Source organism: Schistocerca americana, chromosome 8, assembly GCF_021461395.2.
Source record: "Schistocerca americana isolate TAMUIC-IGC-003095 chromosome 8, iqSchAmer2.1, whole genome shotgun sequence".
In the NCBI taxonomy this organism is placed as follows: Eukaryota; Metazoa; Arthropoda; class Insecta; order Orthoptera; family Acrididae; genus Schistocerca; species Schistocerca americana.
Genome location: NC_060126.1, coordinates 364,087,634 through 364,099,058, shown reverse-complemented (window position 1 = coordinate 364,099,058; position 11,425 = coordinate 364,087,634). Strand labels below are relative to the sequence as shown.

The window sequence follows — 11,425 nt, the reverse complement described above, 5'->3', positions numbered from 1 at the left end:
CCAAATTTCGTGGCCCATAGAGGCCTTTGCAGAAGGAAGTGGGTGTGAAAGACCAAAGACACCGCTTTGGACACCTGCCCACGACTCTTCGACCTCACAGTCTCCCATAACCATCCTCCAGCGTCATTTGCCCTACAAGCATAAGCTGTTAACAGCGCACCGTGGTAGTCCCGTAAAATACTCATAATCATCTTTCCCGATGACGATTGGCTTTTCGCCCTTTTCAGCTGTGGCGAATCCACACGTTTTCACTGCTTGCTTTGTTCCTTTGTTTCGGGGTCACAGCAACAGACCCACTACCCGTCCAAAATACTTGAAACATTTTCTCTGTCACCTCGGTCTGTGGAGCTTTTCGAACGGATGTGAGCAGCACCGAGTTCAGGGTGTTCGGGCATTTGCCATCTTCTAAATATCATGCAATATTTTTAAAATTATCCATGTCTGATTTTCACTTTTCAATACCCCTGCGATTGCGGCACAACGATATTCGAGCACCAGGGCCTCCGTTTGGCCCGTGTTTCGCGGTTTTCCAAAGGGACATAGTGTGCCATATTGTTCTTCAATATTCTTTGATCACACTGGAAACGTCGACTACACTTGCCGTCTGTGACATAGGAAGATGCATTGTTGCAGTACACTATCACGAGTCGGCATATTTTGTTGTAGATTTGTTGCCCCACAAAAGCAAAAACGGATACTCCACTGTATCAACGGGCTGCGGCCTTTTGCTTTGGTTCATCCAGCGGCCTGTTACGGTACTTCCGAATGGGAATTTCAGTGTGTATCAGAACCGTAGACCTGTAACTGCAAATAAACAAATAAAGATTACGTAACAATTTTTTCGTGACGGTAATTTCAACCGACTTTCACTACCTCTCGTACTGAGGCATTTTCAATGACTTGAAATAAATTAATAAAATACGTAAAAAAAACTGAAGCACCGAGAACGTGAGGATGAAACGAAATTTCAATGATAAAAATATCGTTAGATTTACAAAGGACATGCCAGTAAGAGCCTATTTAAAAGTATGACGTTAAATCCCTCTGGTCTGGATGCGTGAACTGATTCGGTTGGGAAAGGTGTCATAAAGCCGTCATATATAAAACAGTTTTAGCAACGTTTGTACCGAGTAGAACACAAAATTTCACAGCGGCACGTTGTTCACTTTAACTTGCGTCATAAAAAATGAAACTAGAACAAAACAGCGCTAGCAAAAGCAATTGCTGCAGATGAACAAAACAAGCCAGGTCAACAACACGGACGGCACTGAACAGGCAATAAGTACACTACTAGCCATTAAAATTGCTACACCACTAAGATGACGGGCTACAGACGCGAAATTTAGCCGACAGGAAGAAGATGCTGTGATATGCAAACGATTAGCTTTTCAGCGCATTCACACAAGGTTGGCGCCGGTGGCGACACCTACGACGTGCTGACATGAGGAAAGTTTCCAACCGATTTCTCATACACAAACAGCAGTTGACCGGCGTTACCTGGTGAAACGTTGTTGCTATGCCTCGTGTAAGGAGGAGAAATGCGTACTATCACGTTTCCGACTTTGATAAAGGTCGGATTGTAGCCTATCGCGATTGCGGTTTATCGTATCGCGACATTGCTGCTCGCGTTGGTCGAGATCCAATGACTGTTAGCAGAATATGGAATCGGTGGGTTCAGGAGGGTAATACGGAACGCAGTGCTGGATCCCAACGGCCTCATATCACTAGCAGTAGAGATGACAGGTATCTTATCCGCATGGCTGCAACGGATCGTGCAGCCACGTCTCGATCCCTGAGTCAACAGATGGGGACGTTTGCAAGACAACAACCATCTGCACGAACAGTTCGATGACGTTTGCAGCAGCGTGGACTATCAGCTCGGAGACCATGCCTGCGGTTACCCTTGACGCTGCATCAACGACGAACGTGGGTGCACGAATGGTACAACATTATTTTTCTGTTTACAACATCATGATGGTCGCATACGTGTTGGCGATCTCTCACCAACTGAAAACGTCTGGTCAATGGTGGACGAGCAACTGGCTCGTCACAATACGCTAGTCACTACTCTTGATGAACTGTGGTATCGTGTTGATGCTGTGTGGGCAGCTGTACCTGTACACGCCATCCAAGCTCTGTTTGACTCAATGGCCAGGCGTATCAAGGCCGTTATTACGGCCAGAGGTGGTTGTTCTGGGTACTGATTTCTCAGGATGTATGCACCCTAACTGCGTGAAAATGTAATCACATGTGAGTGCTAGTATAATATATTTGTCCAATGAATACACGTTGATCAACAGCATTTCCTCTTGGTGTAGCAATTTTAATGGCCAGTAGTGTAGCTGCAGAAATGCGTACAACACAAGCTCCTCCTACAGCAGTGTTATTCTTTTTTTTTCGGATACCCCCTCGTATACTCATGTGAGGTAAATCCGGCCACAGCTGTCGAAACCGATTCTAAAAACTGACAATAGTAAGCAGCTGGCGTCCGAACTGATCCCATACATGTCCTATCGGGTCAACTCTGGGGTGTCTTGATGGCCTCGTGAGTATCTCAGCATCACGCAGACGGTCCATAGATGAGCGTTGTCTTCTTAGAAATAGTACCACCGTACTTTCGCTTGACAGGTAACACATGAGGGCGCAGGATGTTCGTATCGTACCGTTGTGTCGTCAGTCTCCCTAGATCAGTATCATCTGTGACCTGAAGTCATAATATATTGGCTCCCAACGCCATGACGTAAGGAGTGACACCGTTGCGCCTCTCCAAAACATTGGACGAATGTAACCTCTGCCAAATTCGCCACCATACTCGTCGACGATGGTCATCTGGTTCAGGGAAGAGCCGTGATTCTTCGCTGAACGCAATGCGGTGCCATTCATCGGCAGTCCAGGTTCCTGGTCACGACACCACCCCAAACGCATCCGTTTGTGTTAGGCTGTTAACGACAGCCTACGCATGGGATAATGACTCCTAACCCTGCTGCATCTAACCTCCGGTCAATGTTGTGGGGGGACACAGAAAGTTGCATGGAGCCCATTACTTGTACTTGGATTGGAGGCGCAGATATGGAAGAGATATGATGTGCTTGGTGCATAATACGGCTATCATTCCTTGTGGAGGTCAGATGTGGTCGACCGGAACCTGGACGAGGAGTATACCTGCCCTCGCATTCCCGTGCAGTTCAACATTGGACCACTATTAAATCCGAATGTCCCACAAATCTGGATACTGCACGATTCGATCAGCCGGTCAAATGGAGACCCACAATGAAGTTCTTTTCAGACTCTGTCAGGTGCTGATAACCTTGTGTCACACGAGTACACAGATTCTTCTTTATTGCAGCGATCACCTAACATCTAACGCCGTTCACGACCCCTATATACTTGAAAGGTGGCTTTAATTTCGCACCTTACCAGCACTCATCCATATACCTTGCTGTGATCTACAAACACAATTAGGTGTCATGTGATAGGTTCTACATCGTACATAAGGAGACTGACATTGTCACGAATGCCTTGTAAATAATTGTTAACGCTTATTGCATGAAAGGCGACGGAGTGTCTTTATTATCAGAACGGCATAATGAATGATTGCCTACACTAGTAGAGGTTGGAAAGACAGTGGAAATGAAAGGGCAGACAGAACTCAAGCCCTGGGTGGAAGGCCCACATAGGTGTGGTGGTCCAGCTCCACACAGGAAGTGCCAAGACGGACAGTCTGGACACCTGAGCGCGAAGACATAATACAGGGGCGGCCGGCCGTTATCGTGGTAGGTCCGAAAGGATAACCGGAGAGGCCGGCCGCAGTGACCGACTGGTTCCAGGCGTTTCAGCCCGGAACCGCACGACCCCTACGGTCGCAGGTTCGAATCCTGCCTCGGACATGGATGTGTGTGGTGTCCTTAGGTTAGTTAGGTTTAAGTAGTTCTACGTTCTAGGGGACTTATGACCTCAGATGTTAAGTCCCATAGTGCTCAGAGCTATTTGAATCATTTCATAACTGGGTAATACTTCAGAACTGTGGAAAGCTTGGACATAGCTGAGAGGAGGGAAGAAGTGTCACCTTGGAAACCACGTAGGATGGGTTATTTCCAAAGATTTTTACTCAGAAGCGTACTATTGTAGGAGTATAGGTTTTTCCTGCAAACGTTGCGCGCTGGACGACAAAAGACTAAAATGTGGTTGATCGGCGTTCGGAGGAAGCTGTAGAGAGGGAGAACATTCCGTGGTTTCGGGAATATGATTCGTTCCCGGAATTACGAGGGTGGGGAGCCGAGCTTTGCCGGGAAGCCAGTGATGGAGAGACGAGGTCTTCCGTTGTGAGCGCCCTTGTGTGATGGTCGCTCGGTATCAGCTTTGTTGGTACAGACGGACTTGCTGTCGTTGCTCTGAGGAGAGTTTATAGTTAGATCAGTTAGGCACTGTACTGTTGCGAACCTATACGATTCTGGACTTCACCTCCGGGTTTGAAGTCGTCGTTGAGTACGCAGCGTTCAGTAATTGAGAGCACTTCTTCTGCCTATACTTACGTTGAGACGTTATCTGAGCTCCGTTCTTGTGGCTGGGAGTTCGCGTTTCTCGCCTGTAGAACACACAGAGGAGAAGACAGTATTAGAGTATATTAGCCAGAGGACCGCCTTCTGCCGTCCTAGGGTTTGAAAGAGTTTATTTTTGGCTGGAGTTCTTCCATCGTCGCAGACGAGTACGAGAACCATCACTTCGACACACCGGAAGCAGTACATACGGTGATATCGCAAATTGCTTCTGCTTATTAGGGCTACAAAGCTAAACAGCTGGGATCATGTTAGTTTATTTACACTGAGGTTTCACACCACCATAGATAATCTTTGAAAGTAGTGTCTTCTAGTGTTTGGTATGTGGATGATGTCAGTCATCTCGCGTTATTGATATTAGTTGGCGCAGTCGTAATAAGGGGCAGAGATGGGCAATTGATTAATAATTTTATTTATTAAATATATTCAATTGAAGCTAAAGGGTTGAATTTAATCTACAATAAATATACCTTGATCGTGACCAGGCCAAATATCTCACGAAATAAGTGTCAATCGAAAAAACTACAAAGAACGAAACTTATCTAGCTTGAAGGGGAAAACCAGATGGCGCTATGGTTGGCCCGTTAGATGGCGCTGCCATAGGTCAAACGGAGATCAACTGCGTTTTTTTTAAATAGGAACCCCCATTTTTTATTACATATTCGTGTAGTACGTAAAGAAATATGAATGTTTTAATTGGACCACTTTTTTCGCTTCGTGATAGATGGCTCTGTAATAGCCGTAAACATATGGCTCACAATTTTAGACGAACAGTTGGTAACAGGTAGGTTTTGTAAATTAAAATACAGAACGTAGGTACGTTGGAACATTTTATTTCGGTTGTTCCAATGTGATACACGTACCTTAGTGAACTTATCATTTCTGAGAACGCATGCTGTTACAGCGAGATTACCTGTAAATACCACATTAATGCAATAAATGCTCAAAGTGACATCCGTCAACCTCGATGCATTTGGCAATACGTGTAACGACATTCCTCTCAACAGCGAGTAGTTCACCTTCCGTAATGTTCGCATCTGCATTGACAATGCGCTGACGAATGCTGTCAGGCGTTGTCGGTGGATCACGATGGCAAATATCTTTCAACTTTCCCCACAGAAAGAAACCCGGTGGCGTCAGATCCGGTGAACGTGCGGGCCGTGGTATGGTGCTTCGACGACCAATTCACCTGTCATTAAATGTGCTACTCAATACCGCCTCAACCGCACGCGAGCTATGTGCCGGACATCCATCATGTTGGAAGTACATCGCCATTTTGCCATGCAGTGAAACATCTTGTAGTAACATTGGTAGAATAGTACGTAAGAAATCAGCATACATTGCACCACTTAGATTGCCATCGATAAAATGTGGGCCAGTTATCCTTCCTCCCATAATGGCGCACAATACATCAACCCGCCAAGGTCGCTGATGTTCCACTTGTCGCAGCCATCGTGGATATTCCGTTGCCCCATAGTGTATATTATTCCGGTTTACGTTACCGCTGTTGGTGAATGGCGCTTCATCGCTATATAGAACGCGTACAAAAAATCTGTCATCGTCCCGTAATTTCTATTGTGCCCAGTGGCAGAACCTTACACGCAGTTCATATCCGTTTGACTATGGCAGCCCCATCTAGCTGTCCAACCATAGAGCCATCTGGTTTCCCCCTTCAAGCCAGACGAGTTTCGTTCTTTGTAGTTTTTTCGTTTGATGCTTATTTCGTGAGATATTTGGCCCGGTCACTATCAATGGACCACCCTGTGTATTGAACTACAACGTTTATCACTTAGTAGTATCAGTTGCCTTCATCATTCTTTTGTGTTTAGAATGTAATTTACATGTTAGAAAGGAGCATTAAGAGAACCGAAGAGCTGCTTCAGAGGGATGGTCAGATAGGGCCATATCATCTTTTTAGCGTTCATTGTTTTCCGTTGCGCAGATTCATTTTACACCTGCCTGGAGTGGCATCTTGGATACTCTACCAGGCCTGGTAACAACATGCACTCTGATGTTTGTTCTACTGCCACAGAGAACTGAAACTATGGTTTGTACCTATTAGATTTTACATTGAAATCCGACTACGTCTTCTGTGTGCTCACTTTTTTTGTCAGCAATGTATTTTCTCTCTAATGTAATACCCCTCTTACTTAGGAGCTATAAACATTTCTGACCCAGACACTTTCTTGGTTAATAGATATATTCTTATACTTCCATTAAAGTGTTGATGTGTTTCACATGTATGCTGACTGAGCAAACTCTTAAACTGAGCACTTTGAAGTATGCAGTCTATAGCCAGGAATGAATATTTCAATCGGTATGGAGTTCGACTGAACACCACGTTTGAAGAAAGTGTTTGCAAAAGTCTTATGTATTATAATAAACAACTGTGTATCTCTTTGAAACTGGTGCCAAATCCTTGACAAATAAGAGAAAGGTGTTGGTTACGTGTATGCTTGTTTGTGGTATATCTGCTTGCCACTTACACATTTCATGGTCGGTTGCTGAAGTTGGAGCTTTACTTCTTAAAGGAATTTACGAACGTTTATTTAAGAACAGATGGGTTGGTAGGTCACTTTCTGAGGCATCAAGGGATCACCAATATAGTATTGGAGGTATGCTTGGAGGGTAAAAATTGTAGAGGGAGACCAAGAGATGAATCCACTAAGCAGATTCTGAAGGATGTAGGTTACAGTAGTTAGTCGGAGAAGAGGCTTGCCCAAGATAGAGTACAATGGAGAGCTGCATCAAATCAGTCTTTGGAATGAACACCACAACAACAACAACATTTAAAATAAGGTGGAGCAGGATGTAGAGCTCGGGAAGCCAAACAAGTGCACAGTGAAAAGTTGCACGAGAAGCATCATTCAGTTCTAAGAAGTTTTCCACTATGGATAGACACTTTAGTGAAAATGAGTCATTTAAGTCACAAAGAGTGATACAATAGCTTTGAAACAGAACTATTCGCACACCAGAATTTGAGAGATGATGTGGGGAGGTGTGCGAGATAAATTAAACCTATCAACTTACCCATGAAAAGGACACTGCAAGGAATACAACCTGATGTGTATTACTGGTGCAGGAAGTAAAGCACTCAGTTTAGGACTCTCTTCCATCTATGAAATTCTGACTCTAAATATTTCGGGAATTTGGATGATACTGATACCTCAAACAATAGTCTTGGTTGTTACCAGGGCTTACCGAGGACCTCGTACTAACACGTCAAGGGTATAAGAGCGGGCTTGGTTAAGAATCGTTGTGGATGCCCATTTTCTGCATCTGAGGCAAATAAGTGGAAAGCTGTATCAATACGGAAATGTGAGTGATGAGCTATTCTTTCAAAATCGTAATATGATTTTGGCTAAACTGCCTGTTGAAGTTATTTCTTGTAGTTAATAAGAGCTGTTTCTATACTGCCAGAGGAGAGCCATACCGGAAGAGAAGTGTGAAGCCTGCCACCACAAACTGGTTTCTCGCTGCTAATCTCAGGACAAAAACCTAGTGCTACAAATCCCATTGAAGTAAGAGGCTGAAGAAGCCAACAACACGCTCAGAGCGACAAGTACGATTTATGGACTGGAAAGTAGCAATAATAACAGTAATAACGCGCAGGAGAGTGACCGTTAAATGACTGGGCGACTGGAGCAGGTGTCGGTCTAGTCACCGCGAAATAAAGATATATGACAGTTCTGGAAATGCGGTTTGGAGCGATACCTACGATTCTTATTATTAGATCATTCTCGTGAGTGCGACAAAGGGCACGAAGTCCTAACACATTAAAATCTTTCTTTCAGTTTTATCGCATAGTAGCTTCCAGCACTTACACATCGCAACGACCCGTTTATAAAATTTGCAGAGAGTTTGTTAATGTCATACTCGAGAAGCACACGAAAACTTTACTCTGGACGACCGACGTTCGACCTGCAAACGATACGAATAATAATATTTAAGGGAATAACGATATGGAGTGACGTAGCAACAGTTCAGGTTAAGATACGGTGTACAAGTATTAAGTGTGTACGAGCAGAAGAACATTCGTTTTTGTTTTTATACAGCCAAGCAGCGAGAGAAATTACGGGAGGAGGATAATATTTACGAGTAATTGTGAGATATTTAAGCACTAGAAAAAAAATTGACTCATTTTTAGCCAAGGTGTGTTTATTGCGCATTTTTATGATATAAAAATTAAGATTTAAAGTGCAGTAGACAACAGGGTAATTAGAAACGATGTAAATACAGAGAGACAGCAAGAATGAGGACGGATAATCGGAACTGTTAATCTCGAAGGAACAATCGAAGTTTTCACTTCAGTTGATTTAGAGAAATTACATTGGGAAGGACCTGGAAGAGCAGCTGAACGGAATGGACAGTGTCTTGAAAGAAGGATGTAAAATGAACACCAACAGAAGCAAAACGAGGATAATGGAATGTAGTCGAATTAAATCGGGTGATGCTGCGGGAATTAGATTAGTAAATGAGAAGCTTAAAGTAGTAAAGGAGTTTTGCTATTTGGGGAGCAAAGTAACTGATGACGGTCGAAGTAGAGAGGATATAAACTGTATACTGTCAATGGCAAGGAAAGCGTTTCTTAAGAAGAGAAATTTGTTAACATCGAGTATAGATTTAAGTGTCCGGAAGTCTTTTCTGAAAGTATTCTATGGAGTGTAGCCATGTATGGAAGTGAAACATGGACGATAAATAGTTTGGACAAGAAGAGAATAGAAGCTTTCGAAATGTGGTGCTACAGAAGAATGCTGAAGATTAGATGGGTAGATCGCATAACTAATGAGGGATCGGTTGGTGGGGCATATTCTGAGGCATCAAAGGATCGCCAATTTAGTATTGGAGGGGAGCGTGGAGGATAAAAATCGTAGAGGGAGACCAAGAGATGAATACACTAAACAGATTTAGAAGGATGTAGGTTGTAGTAGGTACTGGGAGATGAAGACGCTTGCACAGGATACTGTAGCTTGGAGAGCTGCATCAAACCAGTCTCAGGACTGAAGACCACAACAACAACTTTTGTTAGTGAGAAAGAAATGATGTTAAAATTCCAAATTGCACGTGTGTCCAAATGGTTAATTAATTAAAAGCTGGACGCACCTTTAAGGCGCAAGCTTAATTACTGTGCTCGAACGGATTAACGAACACTTAGAATTAAGGCCCCTAGCGATAGATCCTAAAGTGCAGAGTTACATAACATTAAAAATGAGATTAACTGAAGGTGTTAACAGTAACGAGTTTCAAATGAACACATTAATTTAATTCAGTTAAAGTACGAACATTTAATGCGCCTCAGAAAACCCCTCAGTGAATATTACAAAGCTACACGGCATGGATTACACAAAGTGAACCTGCTGCTCCTCAGAGTTACTTGAAATTCTTTAGAATGTGCCCTTTAGACGCAATTGGCTTTCTAACAATGACTCGCGAGCTTTTAACTAAACGACACAGTCAGTGTTGGCCTGACCATCGGACTAAGCAACACATGCATCTCCCAAAGCACTGCTGGACTCGAGAAAGATGACTGCAGTGGTGTGACTAAATTCTGTCCAAGGGTTCTCTAAGGTGCCGGTGCTGCTAATAATGTTAACCTTAAATTATAATGAAATGATAATTAAATAGACACCCTAGTTGCAAACAGGCGTTGATATACTTCACTGGACGCACTGCAGACGCACTATCCTCTGTGCCCTCGGTGGCTCAGATGGATAGAGCGTCTGCCATGTAAGCAGGAGATCCCGGGTTCGAGTCCCGGTCGGGGCACACATTTTCAGCATGTCCCCAGTGAAGTATATCAACGCCTGTTTGCAGCTAGGGTGTCTATTTAATTATCATTTCATTTCTAGCAAAGCTGCATGGTCATCCACGGTATGTGTTCTTTCGGGAACAGATACTACCGTCATATATAACTTAAATTATAAGCAAGAGGCGTGTAGCGCATTTCCATCACAACCGTCTCTCAGAAGCACAGGGTTAGGGGTAGTCTTCCGCTGATACGGACTCTGGAGCACCGATTGGCTACTAGAATGGAGACAAGTCACAACGATCTGTTTAGCGTGAAGACTTTCCGGGAGATTCGCGGTTAATGCAAGCTACCCCCTTCCCCCTTCTGCCATAACAAGATTGCTGTTTCTTAAGGCACTCTGCAGCTTCGCTCTGTCGTCCAGAACAGGTGAAACTGCGCAGAGAGCTAGTTCTGGCCGTGGAGTAGCGGAGCGCGTGCGAGCGGCGAGCGCCGGGCAGCGCGGCCGTGTCCCTGAGCGAGCGCCGGCCGCGCGCGCCCTTGACGTGTCGCGCGCCGATTAATTAGCCGACACCAGGCACTCCTAACGAGACGCGGGCGCGCCACCGCCTCCCAGCCTCCCAGTCACCGGCTGCTGCTGCTCGCGGCTACCTAACCTCACACCTTGCACTGCTCCTGTCACTACCGGCACGTACCAAGCACCGAGCTGCCATTCCAGCTAACGACAGTGGGCCAGTAAACCTGGCCACTTTGGAAGCTACCCTGGGAACCGCGCTTTGTCCAGTTTACAGATAGAGTCGGACTTCTCATGATCCTTCTGTGCGGGGTTGTCATAGACATTTGATCCATTAAGTGACTGAGCTGTGCGTGGCTCGTGTTCCCGCCATCATCTGTTTTTCACCCTGTTTTTAACGTACTCCACCTCACTACGTTAATTTAAATTGCTACTGAGTTGCTGCTTTGCCTGACCATGAGCGGCGTTAGCAGCGCGTATCGATATATCCCCCTCTCGCTGTATCTTTGCTCGATTGCTATTATTTCCCGGTCATCGTCTGTCGTAAGAAGTTCGCGTCGCGAGTTCGTGCTGGCAGTCAGTTGGAATGTGTCTGGACCTGCCAGTTGG

General features: G+C 44.8%; 1 non-coding gene across 1 annotated transcript; it reads left to right on the top strand.

Moving 5' to 3' along the window:
- The first annotated feature begins 10,247 nt into the window (after window positions 1–10,247).
- On the top strand, window positions 10,248–10,322 carry Trnat-ugu. The gene has a single exon. It is a non-coding gene; the product is annotated as a tRNA-Thr (tRNA).
- Window positions 10,323–11,425: the final 1,103 nt, after the last annotated feature.